The following is a 6,486-nucleotide window of genomic DNA, read 5'->3' on the forward strand; positions in this document are numbered from 1 at the left end:
AACTTTTTCGTACAGTTACTGCCCGGAACATCCACTACTTTCCTATATAGGGAAGAGGTTGTCGAAAATGAAAATTGAAAAAATTTTCTAAGTCCGAAAAATTGAAAAATTTTTCTAAGTCCCGACGACGGATAGTGAAGCTATAGGCGGCACTGGGACGAGCAAAGACGGCTAAAAATGGCGAGAAAGAGCGAAAGAAAAAAGTTGGAAAAAATTTCTAAGTCCTAAAATTTCCAAGACCGGTTTTTGGTGGTGACCGGTCGGCGGGTGTGATGGTAAGCCCCGCCTGAGCTCTGGTGAAAGCCCGGCAAAATTTCGGAAATCAACTTTTTCGTACAGTTACTGCCCGGAACATCCACTACTTTCCTATATAGGGAAGAGGTTGTCGAGAAAGAAAAAAGTTGAAAAATTTTCTAAGTCCGAAAATTTCCAAGACCGGTTTTTGGTGGTGACCGGGCGGCAGTTGAGCGGGCGGCCCGGCCTGAGCTCAGGTGAAAGTCCGGCAAAAATTCGGAAATCGACTTTTTCGTACAGTTACTGCCCGGAACATCCACTACTTTCCTATATAGGGAAGAGGTTGTCGAAAAAAAGAAAGTTGAAAAATTTTCTAAGTCCGAAAAATTGAAAAATTTTTCTAAGTCCCGACGACGTGGTAGTGACGTGGTTGGCGGGACTTGGACGTATAAAGGCCGATGAAAAAAAATGGAAATGGAAATGAAAATTTCTCGATTTCCGACGACGGTGTTTGGCAACGACTCTCTCGCCCGGCCACTGGTCGGCGCGAGAGAGGAGTGAGCGAGACCCGTCGATTCGAAAAGAGAAGCCGTCACACCGTCGAGGCGTGGCGGCTCTCAAGTGGGTTGGTCGGGCGTGTCGTGATGACTCGCGACCGTAAAAAATTCCCACTCAAATTCTCCCATTTCCGACGACGGTGTTTGGCAACGACTCTCTCGCCCGGCCTCTGGTCGGCGCGAGAGAGGAGTGAGCGAGACCCGTCGATTCGAAAAAAAGCCGTCACACCGTCGAGGCGTGGCGGCTCTCAAATGGGTTGGTCGGGCGTGTCGTGATGACTTGCGACCGTAAAAAATTCCCACTCGTCGAAAATTTTCTAAGTCCCAACTTTGAAAACGACGGTTCCTGAAAGTCGGCTGGCGGTTGGATGGGGCAATGTCCCCGTCCAATCGCTAAAAATGAGCCGGAAAACGGAGACATTATGCGGCGGAACATTAGTGGTTTTCCTTAGTATAGAAGAGGTCTCGATTCCTAAACTCGGAAAAATTTTCAGAGTCCCAAAAATTTTCGAAGTGTCGAATAGTTTGGTTTCTCGAATTGAAAATTTTTTTCAAATTTGCGACATTACGACAAGCAGCGATTGTAAAGCCCGGTCCAAATTTTTCAAACGAGTCTTACTTCTTGTTAGTCCGCCTGGCCGATACCAAAGAATGGCCGACCGTCGACTATCGGGCGAATAGACGGGTGAAAGAAATAAAGTCGAAGCCGGTGGTTGGATAGATATCGAAGGGAAGGCGAAAGAGGCGAAAAGGAAAGCGCGAAATTTCTTTAGTAGCTTCGACGCAAAAACTTTGGTATCGACGGGGAGCTTTGGGAAATGAAACGAAGACGCAGAATGGGAAGTTGTCCGGTTCGGCGTTAGTTGTAGTTTCATTTCCACCGTAGCTGAGCTCCTTTCCGCCCGCCACTTCACATGATTTTAGTTTCGATTCCGTTCGATCGCGCTTGCACTGTCTTTGTTTTTTTTTCACTGCTTGGATCGCGGCTTTGCTCTAACCAGTTTAGCCCCATGCGATCAAAAAGTCTTAAAAAAAAAAAACCGTTGAACGGAGACGAACTCGATGAGCTGTCGGTGTGTGAAATATCATTCCTTCGGTAAAACCGTTTTCGAAATTTCCGATGGTCGGTATATGTAAAAATATATCCGAACCGCGATGTGGACGGGAATTCAAACGCCCGCTTCACCGATTGGTGCGACAGCTGAGAAGCTCGTCACTCGATCCAACGACTCTTGGTCGAAAAGTTCAGAAGAGGTGCGCGCGTCAAACATTTTTTTGGTTTCGGACGTTTCGTTTCTTCGGCACGTGTGGTTTGTCTGTGGCCGTCTGTGAGAGAAATCGGACGCTTGTTCTTTGTTATTTTACCGTAACAAGACAAGACGGGAAAGATTCTTTCTTCCAAACTTACGGCATCATAACCATCAGCGTTTACCGTCAGCGACGATACGGAAGAGAAAAGAAAATGGTGCGCGTCTTTTCACTTTTTGACACCGTATCAAAAAAAAATTACCGTTCAGGCGGAAATGTGTGTGTGTGTGTGTGAGCCGAGAGATAAAAAATAAAAAAGCCACCAAACAGAACGCTTTCAAATTATTTCGTGCGGCGTGCGCATATTTCACATTTTGCCGTTTGACGGAAGCTCGTTGTGTGGAACACAGAAGTGGAGATGGACGGAGTTGAAGGGGGGCGAAGACGGCCCGGTCGGACAAAGTCAAGAGATTGAAATATACGAGAGAATTGGGTGGAAGTGATGGCAAATCTATAAAATTCAAAAATCGGATGAGATGCGAGGACCGCAAAATGTGGCGTCGACTCTGACTCTCTTTTACTACGAACTTCCCTTCGACGGAAGATATCGAGAGCTGAGCTGAGCGCCCGCTGAGTATGGCCGGCGTAATTACAAACGAGTTACGGTTGGAGCTATATCGATTGTACGTATCCCGAACGTTCATCGAACAAGCCAGATCAACTCGGCGCCCGGTAAGATGTACGCTCAGTTATGGCCATGACACACGAAGGGAGAATTCAAACGGCTGTGAGTGTACGGCCCGCCCGGAGTTGTGTGTAGGCAGTGACCTCTCAAGAAAAAACGTAAAAAATTTTTTTTTGACAGTCACCGGTCTGCGACAAGTAATCAGTACGAAACTTGGGTGCAATGCAAAAAACATTTTGAGAATCCTTGCTTGACAACAACGAATCTAACACGATAAAAAAAACGATCCCCATCGGTGTACCGCTTGCTTTTCTCGCGCTTCGGCGCAGAATCGCTTATTCAGCTGCCCTTGGAATATGTTCGTTTCGTGCATACTTGATCTCGGTCATTCTTCGGTGAACTCTTAAAGAATTGCGCACTTTTATAGGGGTAGTCTGGTTGCTTGTCTCGACTTGAAATGATTTGTTTTTTTCCGCCCATGACTTTCTATACGATGCCTCTATGCTGGCCTCTGACCGCGGTTGTTCCGAGTTTTCTCTTTCTCTTCGAAAGTCTTTGCGGAAAATTCTGCCTCGTGTGACCGTTGAGCGGTGAGGTGTGTGTGTGTGTGTGTGTCGTGCGGGGTGATGCGAGAGTGTGCCTCGGCGGTGGAAAAATAAAAATAAAACTCTGAGCCCACAAAAATTTAAAAGATGTATGCTTGTCAGCTTAGTAAAGCAGGCTTGACTTATGAGCATACAGCACGCCACATATGACCGTCGAAAACCGTAATACGGGAAAAAAAGTTGATGAATATATCAAGACCGGTCGAATGAATCCGATTCACTTTGGGCTCATAGACCGTTGAATGGTCTTTGACTTTGGAAATTGAAATGAAAAAAATCCAACAAACGGATCGGATCGGTGTTTCTCTTCACTGGGACTCGCTGTGACACGCCAGGCGTTGCGATCAAAAATTTTAGTTTCCGAAGAAAAAGAAAAAAAACGAAAAACGTGTTGATTTGGTGTGTGTTTGGTGATGCGTGGGCGAAATAAAAACCCGCAACTCGCCGGATGCATATCAAACAAACATACACGAAATACCTGGTTGATCCTGCCAGTAGCATATGCTTGTCTCAAAGATTAAGCCATGCATGTCTAAGTACAAGCCGCTAGACGGCGAAACCGCGAATGGCTCAATAAATCAGTTATGGTTCCTTAGATCCACTCCATCCTACTTGGATAACTGTGGTAATTCTAGAGCTAATACATGCACTCGAGCCTCGACTGCGGGCTTTCGGGCTCGCAGAAGAGGTGCTTTTATTAGATCAAAACCAGTCGGGGCCGGGCTTTCGGGCTCGCGCACCGTACCAATTTTGGTGACTCTGGATAACTTCACGCCGATCGCACGGCCTTCGCGCCGGCGACGTATCTTTCAAATGTCTGCCTTATCAACTGTCGATGGTAGGTTACGCGCCTACCATGGTTGCAACGGGTAACGGGGAATCGGGGTTCGATTCCGGAGAGGGAGCCTGAGAAACGGCTACCACATCCAAGGAAGGCAGCAGGCGCGCAAATTACCCACTCCCGGCACGGGGAGGTAGTGACGAAAAATAACGATACGGGACTCTTCCGAGGCCCCGTGATTGGAATGAGTACACTTTAAATCCTTTAACGAGGAACCATTGGAGGGCAAGTCTGGTGCCAGCAGCCGCGGTAACTCCAGCTCCAATAGCGTATATTAAAGTTGTTGCGGTTAAAAAGCTCGTAGTCGGATGTCTGTCTTCGGCCGGGCGGCGCCGCTCTGAATCAAGGGTGTTGCGTTTCACGCTCTGGGAGCCCGGGTGTCAAAGCCCGACTCTCTTCACGGTCGGACAACATCGCCGGAGTGGTGGTCGGTGCGTCGTTGTTGTATCTGCGGCCAGAGTTGGAAAGTTCTTTCGGGTTCTTTTTTAAATTTTGGTCGTAGTTGACTCGATTCGCTCCACCCAGTCAATCGTTCGGGGTGCCCTTCACCGGGTGTCTCGGGCGGCCGGCAACGTTTACTTTGAACAAATTAGAGTGCTCAAAGCAGGTGTATCCCAACGCCTGAATATCGCAGCATGGAATGATGGAATAGGACCTCGGTCCGATTTTGCTGGTCTTTTACTTTTGGACCCGAGGTAATGGTCAATAGAGACGGACGGGGGCATTCGTACTGCGGCGACAGAGGTGAAATTCTTGGACCGCCGCAAGACGAACAACAGCGAAGGCATTTGCCAAGAATGTTTTCCTTGATCAAGAACGAAAGTTAGAGGTTCGAAGGCGATCAGATACCGCCCTAGTTCTAACCATAAACGATGCCAACCAGCAATCCGTCGGAGTTACTCCAATGACTCGACGGGCAGCTTCCGGGAAACCAAAGTCTTTGGGTTCCGGGGGAAGTATGGTTGCAAAGCTGAAACTTAAAGGAATTGACGGAAGGGCACCACCAGGAGTGGAGCCTGCGGCTTAATTTGACTCAACACGGGAAACCTCACCAGGCCCGGACACTGGAAGGATTGACAGATTGAGAGCTCTTTCTTGATTCGGTGGGTGGTGGTGCATGGCCGTTCTTAGTTGGTGGAGCGATTTGTCTGGTTAATTCCGATAACGAACGAGACTCTAGCCTGCTAAATAGGTGACGGGTTTTATCAATTGAAACCGAAGGGAGTACGGAGGCGTCGGGATCAGGTGGCGGCGATTCGGGTCTCGGTGGGACTGGTTCCTTTAGTGAGGCAATCTCTCGGCTTGGTTTCGTTGTGCTCTGTTCGTCGGGTGTACGGCCTTCACGGGTTGGTTGCCTGGCGGATGAGGTATGGCGGGGCTTTGTCGGGAATGTCTCGCGGGGGCTGGCTCTATTGTTATTCGGTCGTCGTCATCCCCGGCGATACCTTCTGCTCTCGCGTCCGTCACGCAGTCTTCTTAGAGGGACAAGCGGCGTCCAGCCGCGTGACAGTGAGCAATAACAGGTCTGTGATGCCCTTAGATGTCCTGGGCCGCACGCGCGCTACACTGAAGGAATCAGCGTGTTTCACTCTCCCTGTCCGAAAGGACCGGGTAACCGCTGAACCTCCTTCGTGGTTGGGATTGGGGACTGCAATGATCCCCATGAACCAGGAATCCCTAGTAGGCGCGGGTCACTAGCCCGCGTCGATTACGTCCCTGCCCTTTGTACACACCGCCCGTCGCTACTACCGATTGAATGATTTAGTGAGGCCTTCGGACGGGCTTGTCGGGGTGCCGTCGAGTGGGGAGCAATCTCTGCCCGTGCGGTGCCTACCAACGGCGAGACTGAAAGATGGTCGAACTTGATCCTTTAGAGGAAGTAAAAGTCGTAACAAGGTTTCCGTAGGTGAACCTGCGGAAGGATCATAAACGAACAAGACAAATGTTTTGCGCATATGGCTTTGGTTGAGCACGAAACAACTAAAAGTTGCAAAACAAAAAAACCCCATCAAAAGTCTTTCGGCGTAAGACATCGTATGAACTATGTGTGGGTTGACGGAAGAAAATCATTTATTTTGAACGGGTATCAGGCGCTCTGATGCGCGGTGGTTTAAAGCGGATTCGCCTTTTCAAATTGATTTTTCTTTCCTCTCGGCTCAAAAAAAAACACAAAGTCTTTCGATTTGGTCTATGGCCGTGAGCAAATTCTTCCTGCTTCGATGGTGAATGTCTCTATAGATTCATTCGACCTTTAGCGGCGCTCACAGTGTTGACGTTAGTAGAGTGAAGAATACGATAGCCCGCCTGGGCCGCGAG

General features: G+C 48.7%; 1 non-coding gene across 1 annotated transcript; it reads left to right on the forward strand.

Moving 5' to 3' along the window:
- The first annotated feature begins 3,804 nt into the window (after positions 1-3,804).
- LOC124319807 lies at positions 3,805-6,099 on the forward strand. Its single transcript, XR_006913493.1, has one exon. It is a non-coding gene; the product is annotated as a small subunit ribosomal RNA (ribosomal RNA).
- The last annotated feature ends 387 nt before the right edge of the window (positions 6,100-6,486 follow it).

This window comes from Daphnia pulicaria, unplaced genomic scaffold (genome assembly GCF_021234035.1).
Source record: "Daphnia pulicaria isolate SC F1-1A unplaced genomic scaffold, SC_F0-13Bv2 h1tg000202l, whole genome shotgun sequence".
NCBI classification, from domain to species: domain Eukaryota; kingdom Metazoa; phylum Arthropoda; class Branchiopoda; order Diplostraca; family Daphniidae; genus Daphnia; species Daphnia pulicaria.